At 63.0% G+C, this 12,751-nt stretch overlaps 3 pseudogenes; all 3 read left to right on the forward strand.

Annotated features, from left to right (window-relative positions):
- The first annotated feature begins 924 nt into the window (after positions 1-924).
- Positions 925-1,043, forward strand: LOC142861683 (uncharacterized; annotated as a pseudogene).
- A 3,838-nt stretch (positions 1,044-4,881) lies between these two features.
- Positions 4,882-5,000, forward strand: LOC142861684 (uncharacterized; annotated as a pseudogene).
- Positions 5,001-8,840: 3,840 nt separating this feature from the next.
- Positions 8,841-8,959, forward strand: LOC142861685 (uncharacterized; annotated as a pseudogene).
- The last annotated feature ends 3,792 nt before the right edge of the window (positions 8,960-12,751 follow it).

A 12,751-nucleotide genomic window follows, 5' to 3' on the forward strand; every position in this document is an offset into this window, starting at 1 on the left:
TCTCCTATGCCTTTCCTCGCCTATTCTGTCGGCTCTAAAATTCTCTTTCGGTTGCCACCCTCACAGATGGATTAGGAAACTCTTTGCGGTGCACTCATTAGTGAAATGACCTCAATGACGCTGGAATCCAATATCTAATCGCCGATTTTTAGCGAGTCCACACGCCAGGGTGGTTGGGGTCCAATGCAGCCCCGGCCAGGCCCAGGCCCCTTGGACTGGGCCACAGGAGGACACAGAGGAGGGTCCCGGCCCCCACGGTAGCGGTGCGGGCAGTTCTCCAAGGGCTTGGGTGTTTTCCAGAGGGAGGAGATGGAGGGGACTGATTTCTTCAGCGCCCCACAGACCACGCCACCCCACCCCACCCATGGGACACATCCCGAGAGAGAGAGAGACGCCCCATACACTGGCTCCCCTCCCCCGTGCGCTGTGCCCCAGCCCTGGCCCGGGGAATAGGCGGCCGCGGGGCCACAGGGTGGGGGGCACAGCTGAAAGGGGTTGTGGGGGAGGGCGGCCCCTGGCTGGGGTCAAAGGGCGAGCGCCCCGCCCCGCCCACCCGCCCGTGCGCAGTCAGCGGCCCCGGAGGCGCGCTGGGGGTGGGGGGCGGGGAGGTGAAGGAGGCCAGGCGAGGAGAGGAGGGGGGCTGGAAGGTCTCCACCTTGGCGGGTCCAGCCGTGGAGGCGCATCTTGTGTGAGTGTGAGTGAGTGAGTGAGTGTGAGTGTGAGTGTGTGTGTATAGAGAGACAGCCCCCAACCCCGGCCCGCCGCTCCCTGCCCGCCCCGCCTGTCACCCCGTCCCTCGGAGCCCACGGGACCCGGCCGGCGAACTCAACAGGCCCGGCCCGGCGCGGGGCCTGGGGCGGGAGGAGGCGGCGGGGAAGCGCAGAGAGGCTCGGCTTCTCGAGCGGGGCAGGGGCGCCCTCCGCCGTCCACGACCACACCACCCCGAACGCGCCCGATCCCGTCTGGTCTCGGAAGCTAAGCAGGGTCGGGCCTGGTTAGAACTTGGATGGGAGACCGCCCGGGAATACCGGGTGCCGTAGGCTTCTTCTTCTTTTTTTTTTTTTTTTTGCCTCTGGTTCTGTCGCGTTTCTGGGAGTGCGGGGGCGGCCCGGGGTGGGGGTGACCCCCACCCTCAGCGCCCGCCGCGGTGCCTGGCGCCCCAGCCCGCACCGTGGGGCCTCCTCTTGTCCCGAGCCGTGACACCGCCGCCACGCGGCAGCATGCGTGGCTTCTGGACAGTCAGGTCTCAGACCAAAGGTCTGCTCTGTGGGAGCCGACACGCTGGAGGAAACCTTGAGAGTCTGAGAGGGGAGGGAGTTCCAGAAGAAGGCCTGGATGTCATTTTGAGGGAGTATGTGACCAGAACTCGTCCCGTTGCTTTTGGGGTTCTATGGGCTACACGTAGGAATCTTTGGTGGTGGCACCTGATGTTCGGGCATCCGGAGTCACACCCAGACCTGCTCCACAGGCCTCCTTTTACTTTTCTCTTCGGATTCATTTTTTTTTTTTTTTTTTTGAGACAGAGTCTCGGTTTGTTGCCCAGGCTAGAGTGAGTGCCGTGGCGTCAGCCTAGCTCACAGCAACTTCAAACTCCTGGGCTCGAGTGATCCTTCTGCCTCAGCCTCCCGGGTAGCTGGGACTGCAGGCATGCGCCACCATGCCCCGCTAATTTTTTATATATATATCAGTTGGCCAATTAATTTCTTTCTATTTATAGTAGAGACGGGGTCTCGCTCTTGCTCAGGCTGGTTTTGAACTCCTGACCTTGAGCAATCCGCCCGCCTCGGCCTCCCAAGAGCTAGGATTACAGGCGTGAGCCACAGCGCCCGGCCGGATTCATTATTTTTAAAAAGTGTCTCTTATCTCTATTATTGCATTTTCTTTTCTCTCTCTTTTCAAGCAGATGATGGGAGTCCAAGTTTTAAGGTGACATGTGTTGCCCGTGCCCCCCTCCCCCCCCCGTGTTCTTATTCATTTACCTCTCATGTTGCTCCAGCATATTGTGGGGGCACCAATGTTAAGGTCGGGTGCGTTGCCCTCTCCCAGCCTCCCCCCTCGGGTCAGAGCTTCAAGTGCGCCCATCCCCCAGTCGGTGCGCACCCACCCCATTCCTAATGGATGTGTATGCCCATCCCCTCCCCCCACCCGCCCGACACCCACCCGAAGAAGGTGATTCCTCTGTGTCCACTTAGGTGTCCATCGGTTCGTACCCATTTGCTGGTGAGCGCGAGCACGTGGTGCTCGTGTGTCCATTCTTGGGATACTTGGCTTACTGGAACGGGTTCCAGCTCTGGCCAGGAGAACCACGAGAGGTGCCCCCTCACCGCTGCTCCTCATAGCCGAATAGCACTCCGTGGTGTCCACGCGCCACATTTTATTTACCCACTCGTGGGTCGATGGGCACTCGGGTGGCTTCCAGGTCTTTGCGATTGTGACTTGTGCCCTGACTCTAACCCTAACCCTTACCCAGCCCGTCTCCTCCACGGCCCCTGCCTGACTGACTCCTTCCCGCCCGGCCTGTCACCTGTCACCGTCCTCTGCCCCTGCCTGACACGCTCCTCCCCGCCCGGGCCGCCACCGTCCTCGGCCCCTGCCTGACGGGGCTCCTCCGTCGCCTGGGCCTTCCAAGGGCTTGGTGTGGACGCTGGTTCCAGGACGCCCTCCCAGGAACCCGGTAGCAGGGCGGCCGCAGCGTCTCGCGCAACCCAACCGTCCGCCGGCTGGCCGCCGTGGCTAAGTGGCCTGCGGGGGACGTGCTCCCGCTGTGCCGTGGGGGCCCAGCCTGGTGTCTTCTCTGAGGCCCCACGGCTGCCGCTCCCCGCAAGGGGATAGCCGCGGAGGTGGGGACCGCCTCCTCGTGGGGACGTACACCCAGCTCTCCACGTCGGATTCCGGGGCTCTCTGTCCTGCCAGAAGGCCCAGCTGGCCTGCGGGTCCTTTGAGTGGCAAAAACATCCGAAAACTGAGATTGAGGGTCCGGTGGGTGTCTGCACTTTTGTGCTGGGCACCCCAGGGAGGCCCGGGGGCTGGCTGGACAATGCGGTCTGCTGGGCTGGGGGGGGTTTGGAGGAGCAACTGATGCCCTTTGCACTTTGGGTAGCAAGTGTCTGAGGTGTCTCTGGGCCCTGTGCCATGTGGGGGCGGGGGCGGGGGCGGGGTGGGAGGAGGAGGAGGAGGAGGAGGAGGAGGAGGAGGTGGGAAGGGCCGTGGCCTGCAGTCGTGTTCCCCGGGGTGGCACAGCATGTGGCTTCTTCCACAGGCTGCTTGGCCTGGGCTCCCTGCACCTGGGCCTTTGGAGGACTGGCCCTGTGCTTGCCAACACTTCCTGCAGGGACCCAGAGCTGGGAGGTTGCATCTCTCAGCCCTGGGTCGGGCAGAGCCCCAGCGGGCCATGCCCACAACCTCTCTCAGCACGGGTCCCCCAGAAGGCTCCTTTGGGACCAGGATTCTCTTGCGGGTGACTCTTTAAGGTCTGGCCCCTGGATGGAGGGGCACCAGGAGTAGAGGAGCAGGAAGGGGAAGGGGGTGGCCATGCGAGGGGACACTTTCAGGCCAAGTCCCAGCTTCAGCCTGATCCTCCTGGGAACCCCGGGGTGGACATCACACCTCCTGGTTGCCCCGCTCTGAGACAAGGAGCCGGGCTTCGCATTCCCACAGCAGCCAGTCGTGGGCTGAGGACACCTGGGGCGTTGGGAACTCCCTGGCTTCTCCTTGGATTAACATCTGGAGCTGCTTGTGAATTGTGCCGCCACACACACCCGAGTGCAGGTGTCTTCTGCACAGACTGCGGGCCTCGCTCTTCTGAATGCCGCTAGCTCGCCACCCACCCACGGGAGAACCTGGTCAGGGTACTTTCTCTCAGGGGCAGACTCTCATCCGGGCGGGGGGCTACCGGTGTCTCTGTTTGCTCCTTTCTTTCTTCCATTTCGGGAAAGGCTTCCTTACTGGGTGTGGAAATCTCCTATGCCTTTCCTCGCCTATTCTGTCGGCTCTAAAATTCTCTTTCGGTTGCCACCCTCACAGATGGATTAGGAAACTCTTTGCGGTGCACTCATTAGTGAAATGACCTCAATGACGCTGGAATCCAATATCTAATCGCCGATTTTTAGCGAGTCCACACGCCAGGGTGGTTGGGGTCCAATGCAGCCCCGGCCAGGCCCAGGCCCCTTGGACTGGGCCACAGGAGGACACAGAGGAGGGTCCCGGCCCCCACGGTAGCGGTGCGGGCAGTTCTCCAAGGGCTTGGGTGTTTTCCAGAGGGAGGAGATGGAGGGGACTGATTTCTTCAGCGCCCCACAGACCACGCCACCCCACCCCACCCATGGGACACATCCCGAGAGAGAGAGAGACGCCCCATACACTGGCTCCCCTCCCCCGTGCGCTGTGCCCCAGCCCTGGCCCGGGGAATAGGCGGCCGCGGGGCCACAGGGTGGGGGGCACAGCTGAAAGGGGTTGTGGGGGAGGGCGGCCCCTGGCTGGGGTCAAAGGGCGAGCGCCCCGCCCCGCCCACCCGCCCGTGCGCAGTCAGCGGCCCCGGAGGCGCGCTGGGGGTGGGGGGCGGGGAGGTGAAGGAGGCCAGGCGAGGAGAGGAGGGGGGCTGGAAGGTCTCCACCTTGGCGGGTCCAGCCGTGGAGGCGCATCTTGTGTGAGTGTGAGTGAGTGAGTGAGTGTGAGTGTGAGTGTGTGTGTATAGAGAGACAGCCCCCAACCCCGGCCCGCCGCTCCCTGCCCGCCCCGCCTGTCACCCCGTCCCTCGGAGCCCACGGGACCCGGCCGGCGAACTCAACAGGCCCGGCCCGGCGCGGGGCCTGGGGCGGGAGGAGGCGGCGGGGAAGCGCAGAGAGGCTCGGCTTCTCGAGCGGGGCAGGGGCGCCCTCCGCCGTCCACGACCACACCACCCCGAACGCGCCCGATCCCGTCTGGTCTCGGAAGCTAAGCAGGGTCGGGCCTGGTTAGAACTTGGATGGGAGACCGCCCGGGAATACCGGGTGCCGTAGGCTTCTTCTTCTTTTTTTTTTTTTTTTGCCTCTGGTTCTGTCGCGTTTCTGGGAGTGCGGGGGCGGCCCGGGGTGGGGGTGACCCCCACCCTCAGCGCCCGCCGCGGTGCCTGGCGCCCCAGCCCGCACCGTGGGGCCTCCTCTTGTCCCGAGCCGTGACACCGCCGCCACGCGGCAGCATGCGTGGCTTCTGGACAGTCAGGTCTCAGACCAAAGGTCTGCTCTGTGGGAGCCGACACGCTGGAGGAAACCTTGAGAGTCTGAGAGGGGAGGGAGTTCCAGAAGAAGGCCTGGATGTCATTTTGAGGGAGTATGTGACCAGAACTCGTCCCGTTGCTTTTGGGGTTCTATGGGCTACACGTAGGAATCTTTGGTGGTGGCACCTGATGTTCGGGCATCCGGAGTCACACCCAGACCTGCTCCACAGGCCTCCTTTTACTTTTCTCTTCGGATTCATTTTTTTTTTTTTTTTTTTTTGAGACAGAGTCTCGGTTTGTTGCCCAGGCTAGAGTGAGTGCCCTGGCGTCAGCCTAGCTCACAGCAACTTCAAACTCCTGGGCTCGAGTGATCCTTCTGCCTCAGCCTCCCGGGTAGCTGGGACTGCAGGCATGCGCCACCATGCCCCGCTAATTTTTTATATATATATCAGTTGGCCAATTAATTTCTTTCTATTTATAGTAGAGACGGGGTCTCGCTCTTGCTCAGGCTGGTTTTGAACTCCTGACCTTGAGCAATCCGCCCGCCTCGGCCTCCCAAGAGCTAGGATTACAGGCGTGAGCCACAGCGCCCGGCCGGATTCATTATTTTTAAAAAGTGTCTCTTATCTCTATTATTGCATTTTCTTTTCTCTCTCTTTTCAAGCAGATGATGGGAGTCCAAGTTTTAAGGTGACATGTGTTGCCCGTGCCCCCCTCCCCCCCCCGTGTTCTTATTCATTTACCTCTCATGTTGCTCCAGCATATTGTGGGGGCACCAATGTTAAGGTCGGGTGCGTTGCCCTCTCCCAGCCTCCCCCCTCGGGTCAGAGCTTCAAGTGCGCCCATCCCCCAGTCGGTGCGCACCCACCCCATTCCTAATGGATGTGTATGCCCATCCCCTCCCCCCACCCGCCCGACACCCACCCGAAGAAGGTGATTCCTCTGTGTCCACTTAGGTGTCCATCGGTTCGTACCCATTTGCTGGTGAGCGCGAGCACGTGGTGCTCGTGTGTCCATTCTTGGGATACTTGGCTTACTGGAACGGGTTCCAGCTCTGGCCAGGAGAACCACGAGAGGTGCCCCCTCACCGCTGCTCCTCATAGCCGAATAGCACTCCGTGGTGTCCACGCGCCACATTTTATTTACCCACTCGTGGGTCGATGGGCACTCGGGTGGCTTCCAGGTCTTTGCGATTGTGACTTGTGCCCTGACTCTAACCCTAACCCTTACCCAGCCCGTCTCCTCCACGGCCCCTGCCTGACTGACTCCTTCCCGCCCGGCCTGTCACCTGTCACCGTCCTCTGCCCCTGCCTGACACGCTCCTCCCCGCCCGGGCCGTCACCGTCCTCGGCCCCTGCCTGACGGGGCTCCTCCGTCGCCTGGGCCTTCCAAGGGCTTGGTGTGGACGCTGGTTCCAGGACGCCCTCCCAGGAACCCGGTAGCAGGGCGGCCGCAGCGTCTCGCGCAACCCAACCGTCCGCCGGCTGGCCGCCGTGGCTAAGTGGCCTGCGGGGGACGTGCTCCCGCTGTGCCGTGGGGGCCCAGCCTGGTGTCTTCTCTGAGGCCCCACGGCTGCCGCTCCCCGCAAGGGGATAGCCGCGGAGGTGGGGACCGCCTCCTCGTGGGGACGTACACCCAGCTCTCCACGTCGGATTCCGGGGCTCTCTGTCCTGCCAGAAGGCCCAGCTGGCCTGCGGGTCCTTTGAGTGGCAAAAACATCCGAAAACTGAGATTGAGGGTCCGGTGGGTGTCTGCACTTTTGTGCTGGGCACCCCAGGGAGGCCCGGGGGCTGGCTGGACAATGCGGTCTGCTGGGCTGGGGGGGGTTTGGAGGAGCAACTGATGCCCTTTGCACTTTGGGTAGCAAGTGTCTGAGGTGTCTCTGGGCCCTGTGCCATGTGGGGGCGGGGGCGGGGGCGGGGTGGGAGGAGGAGGAGGAGGAGGAGGAGGAGGAGGAGGTGGGAAGGGCCGTGGCCTGCAGTCGTGTTCCCCGGGGTGGCACAGCATGTGGCTTCTTCCACAGGCTGCTTGGCCTGGGCTCCCTGCACCTGGGCCTTTGGAGGACTGGCCCTGTGCTTGCCAACACTTCCTGCAGGGACCCAGAGCTGGGAGGTTGCATCTCTCAGCCCTGGGTCGGGCAGAGCCCCAGCGGGCCATGCCCACAACCTCTCTCAGCACGGGTCCCCCAGAAGGCTCCTTTGGGACCAGGATTCTCTTGCGGGTGACTCTTTAAGGTCTGGCCCCTGGATGGAGGGGCACCAGGAGTAGAGGAGCAGGAAGGGGAAGGGGGTGGCCATGCGAGGGGACACTTTCAGGCCAAGTCCCAGCTTCAGCCTGATCCTCCTGGGAACCCCGGGGTGGACATCACACCTCCTGGTTGCCCCGCTCTGAGACAAGGAGCCGGGCTTCGCATTCCCACAGCAGCCAGTCGTGGGCTGAGGACACCTGGGGCGTTGGGAACTCCCTGGCTTCTCCTTGGATTAACATCTGGAGCTGCTTGTGAATTGTGCCGCCACACACACCCGAGTGCAGGTGTCTTCTGCACAGACTGCGGGCCTCGCTCTTCTGAATGCCGCTAGCTCGCCACCCACCCACGGGAGAACCTGGTCAGGGTACTTTCTCTCAGGGGCAGACTCTCATCCGGGCGGGGGGCTACCGGTGTCTCTGTTTGCTCCTTTCTTTCTTCCATTTCGGGAAAGGCTTCCTTACTGGGTGTGGAAATCTCCTATGCCTTTCCTCGCCTATTCTGTCGGCTCTAAAATTCTCTTTCGGTTGCCACCCTCACAGATGGATTAGGAAACTCTTTGCGGTGCACTCATTAGTGAAATGACCTCAATGACGCTGGAATCCAATATCTAATCGCCGATTTTTAGCGAGTCCACACGCCAGGGTGGTTGGGGTCCAATGCAGCCCCGGCCAGGCCCAGGCCCCTTGGACTGGGCCACAGGAGGACACAGAGGAGGGTCCCGGCCCCCACGGTAGCGGTGCGGGCAGTTCTCCAAGGGCTTGGGTGTTTTCCAGAGGGAGGAGATGGAGGGGACTGATTTCTTCAGCGCCCCACAGACCACGCCACCCCACCCCACCCATGGGACACATCCCGAGAGAGAGAGAGACGCCCCATACACTGGCTCCCCTCCCCCGTGCGCTGTGCCCCAGCCCTGGCCCGGGGGAATAGGCGGCCGCGGGGCCACAGGGTGGGGGGCACAGCTGAAAGGGGTTGTGGGGGAGGGCGGCCCCTGGCTGGGGTCAAAGGGCGAGCGCCCCGCCCCGCCCACCCGCCCGTGCGCAGTCAGCGGCCCCGGAGGCGCGCTGGGGGTGGGGGGCGGGGAGGTGAAGGAGGCCAGGCGAGGAGAGGAGGGGGGCTGGAAGGTCTCCACCTTGGCGGGTCCAGCCGTGGAGGCGCATCTTGTGTGAGTGTGAGTGAGTGAGTGAGTGTGAGTGTGAGTGTGTGTGTATAGAGAGACAGCCCCCAACCCCGGCCCGCCGCTCCCTGCCCGCCCCGCCTGTCACCCCGTCCCTCGGAGCCCACGGGACCCGGCCGGCGAACTCAACAGGCCCGGCCCGGCGCGGGGCCTGGGGCGGGAGGAGGCGGCGGGGAAGCGCAGAGAGGCTCGGCTTCTCGAGCGGGGCAGGGGCGCCCTCCGCCGTCCACGACCACACCACCCCGAACGCGCCCGATCCCGTCTGGTCTCGGAAGCTAAGCAGGGTCGGGCCTGGTTAGAACTTGGATGGGAGACCGCCCGGGAATACCGGGTGCCGTAGGCTTCTTCTTCTTTTTTTTTTTTTTTTGCCTCTGGTTCTGTCGCGTTTCTGGGAGTGCGGGGGCGGCCCGGGGTGGGGGTGACCCCCACCCTCAGCGCCCGCCGCGGTGCCTGGCGCCCCAGCCCGCACCGTGGGGCCTCCTCTTGTCCCGAGCCGTGACACCGCCGCCACGCGGCAGCATGCGTGGCTTCTGGACAGTCAGGTCTCAGACCAAAGGTCTGCTCTGTGGGAGCCGACACGCTGGAGGAAACCTTGAGAGTCTGAGAGGGGAGGGAGTTCCAGAAGAAGGCCTGGATGTCATTTTGAGGGAGTATGTGACCAGAACTCGTCCCGTTGCTTTTGGGGTTCTATGGGCTACACGTAGGAATCTTTGGTGGTGGCACCTGATGTTCGGGCATCCGGAGTCACACCCAGACCTGCTCCACAGGCCTCCTTTTACTTTTCTCTTCGGATTCATTTTTTTTTTTTTTTTTTTTTGAGACAGAGTCTCGGTTTGTTGCCCAGGCTAGAGTGAGTGCCGTGGCGTCAGCCTAGCTCACAGCAACTTCAAACTCCTGGGCTCGAGTGATCCTTCTGCCTCAGCCTCCCGGGTAGCTGGGACTGCAGGCATGCGCCACCATGCCCCGCTAATTTTTTATATATATATCAGTTGGCCAATTAATTTCTTTCTATTTATAGTAGAGACGGGGTCTCGCTCTTGCTCAGGCTGGTTTTGAACTCCTGACCTTGAGCAATCCGCCCGCCTCGGCCTCCCAAGAGCTAGGATTACAGGCGTGAGCCACAGCGCCCGGCCGGATTCATTATTTTTAAAAAGTGTCTCTTATCTCTATTATTGCATTTTCTTTTCTCTCTCTTTTCAAGCAGATGATGGGAGTCCAAGTTTTAAGGTGACATGTGTTGCCCGTGCCCCCCTCCCCCCCCCGTGTTCTTATTCATTTACCTCTCATGTTGCTCCAGCATATTGTGGGGGCACCAATGTTAAGGTCGGGTGCGTTGCCCTCTCCCAGCCTCCCCCCTCGGGTCAGAGCTTCAAGTGCGCCCATCCCCCAGTCGGTGCGCACCCACCCCATTCCTAATGGATGTGTATGCCCATCCCCTCCCCCCACCCGCCCGACACCCACCCGAAGAAGGTGATTCCTCTGTGTCCACTTAGGTGTCCATCGGTTCGTACCCATTTGCTGGTGAGCGCGAGCACGTGGTGCTCGTGTGTCCATTCTTGGGATACTTGGCTTACTGGAACGGGTTCCAGCTCTGGCCAGGAGAACCACGAGAGGTGCCCCCTCACCGCTGCTCCTCATAGCCGAATAGCACTCCGTGGTGTCCACGCGCCACATTTTATTTACCCACTCGTGGGTCGATGGGCACTCGGGTGGCTTCCAGGTCTTTGCGATTGTGACTTGTGCCCTGACTCTAACCCTAACCCTTACCCAGCCCGTCTCCTCCACGGCCCCTGCCTGACTGACTCCTTCCCGCCCGGCCTGTCACCTGTCACCGTCCTCTGCCCCTGCCTGACACGCTCCTCCCCGCCCGGGCCGTCACCGTCCTCGGCCCCTGCCTGACGGGGCTCCTCCGTCGCCTGGGCCTTCCAAGGGCTTGGTGTGGACGCTGGTTCCAGGACGCCCTCCCAGGAACCCGGTAGCAGGGCGGCCGCAGCGTCTCGCGCAACCCAACCGTCCGCCGGCTGGCCGCCGTCGCTAAGTGGCCTGCGGGGGACGTGCTCCCGCTGTGCCGTGGGGGCCCAGCCTGGTGTCTTCTCTGAGGCCCCACGGCTGCCGCTCCCCGCAAGGGGATAGCCGCGGAGGTGGGGACCGCCTCCTCGTGGGGACGTACACCCAGCTCTCCACGTCGGATTCCGGGGCTCTCTGTCCTGCCAGAAGGCCCAGCTGGCCTGCGGGTCCTTAGAGTGGCAAAAACATCCGAAAACTGAGATTGAGGGTCCGGTGGGTGTCTGCACTTTTGTGCTGGGCACCCCAGGGAGGCCCGGGGGCTGGCTGGACAATGCGGTCTGCTGGGCTGGGGGGGGTTTGGAGGAGCAACTGATGCCCTTTGCACTTTGGGTAGCAAGTGTCTGAGGTGTCTCTGGGCCCTGTGCCATGTGGGGGCGGGGGCGGGGGCGGGGTGGGAGGAGGAGGAGGAGGAGGAGGAGGAGGAGGAGGTGGGAAGGGCCGTGGCCTGCAGTCGTGTTCCCCGGGGTGGCACAGCATGTGGCTTCTTCCACAGGCTGCTTGGCCTGGGCTCCCTGCACCTGGGCCTTTGGAGGACTGGCCCTGTGCTTGCCAACACTTCCTGCAGGGACCCAGAGCTGGGAGGTTGCATCTCTCAGCCCTGGGTCGGGCAGAGCCCCAGCGGGCCATGCCCACAACCTCTCTCAGCACGGGTCCCCCAGAAGGCTCCTTTGGGACCAGGATTCTCTTGCGGGTGACTCTTTAAGGTCTGGCCCCTGGATGGAGGGGCACCAGGAGTAGAGGAGCAGGAAGGGGAAGGGGGTGGCCATGCGAGGGGACACTTTCAGGCCAAGTCCCAGCTTCAGCCTGATCCTCCTGGGAACCCCGGGGTGGACATCACACCTCCTGGTTGCCCCGCTCTGAGACAAGGAGCCGGGCTTCGCATTCCCACAGCAGCCAGTCGTGGGCTGAGGACACCTGGGGCGTTGGGAACTCCCTGGCTTCTCCTTGGATTAACATCTGGAGCTGCTTGTGAATTGTGCCGCCACACACACCCGAGTGCAGGTGTCTTCTGCACAGACTGCGGGCCTCGCTCTTCTGAATGCCGCTAGCTCGCCACCCACCCACGGGAGAACCTGGTCAGGGTACTTTCTCTCAGGGGCAGACTCTCATCCGGGCGGGGGGCTACCGGTGTCTCTGTTTGCTCCTTTCTTTCTTCCATTTCGGGAAAGGCTTCCTTACTGGGTGTGGAAATCTCCTATGCCTTTCCTCGCCTATTCTGTCGGCTCTAAAATTCTCTTTCGGTTGCCACCCTCACAGATGGATTAGGAAACTCTTTGCGGTGCACTCATTAGTGAAATGACCTCAATGACGCTGGAATCCAATATCTAATCGCCGATTTTTAGCGAGTCCACACGCCAGGGTGGTTGGGGTCCAATGCAGCCCCGGCCAGGCCCAGGCCCCTTGGACTGGGCCACAGGAGGACACAGAGGAGGGTCCCGGCCCCCACGGTAGCGGTGCGGGCAGTTCTCCAAGGGCTTGGGTGTTTTCCAGAGGGAGGAGATGGAGGGGACTGATTTCTTCAGCGCCCCACAGACCACGCCACCCCACCCCACCCATGGGACACATCCCGAGAGAGAGAGAGAGACGCCCCATACACTGGCTCCCCTCCCCCGTGCGCTGTGCCCCAGCCCTGGCCCGGGGGAATAGGCGGCCGCGGGGCCACAGGGTGGGGGGCACAGCTGAAAGGGGTTGTGGGGGAGGGCGGCCCCTGGCTGGGGTCAAAGGGCGAGCGCCCCGCCCCGCCCACCCGCCCGTGCGCAGTCAGCGGCCCCGGAGGCGCGCTGGGGGTGGGGGGCGGGGAGGTGAAGGAGGCCAGGCGAGGAGAGGAGGGGGGCTGGAAGGTCTCCACCTTGGCGGGTCCAGCCGTGGAGGCGCATCTTGTGTGAGTGTGAGTGAGTGAGTGAGTGTGAGTGTGAGTGTGTGTGTATAGAGAGACAGCCCCCAACCCCGGCCCGCCGCTCCCTGCCCGCCCCGCCTGTCACCCCGTCCCTCGGAGCCCACGGGACCCGGCCGGCGAACTCAACAGGCCCGGCCCGGCGCGGGGCCTGGGGCGGGAGGAGGCGGCGGG

The sequence above is a fragment of the Microcebus murinus genome, chromosome 17 (assembly GCF_040939455.1).
Source record: "Microcebus murinus isolate Inina chromosome 17, M.murinus_Inina_mat1.0, whole genome shotgun sequence".
Classification (NCBI taxonomy): domain Eukaryota; kingdom Metazoa; phylum Chordata; class Mammalia; order Primates; family Cheirogaleidae; genus Microcebus; species Microcebus murinus.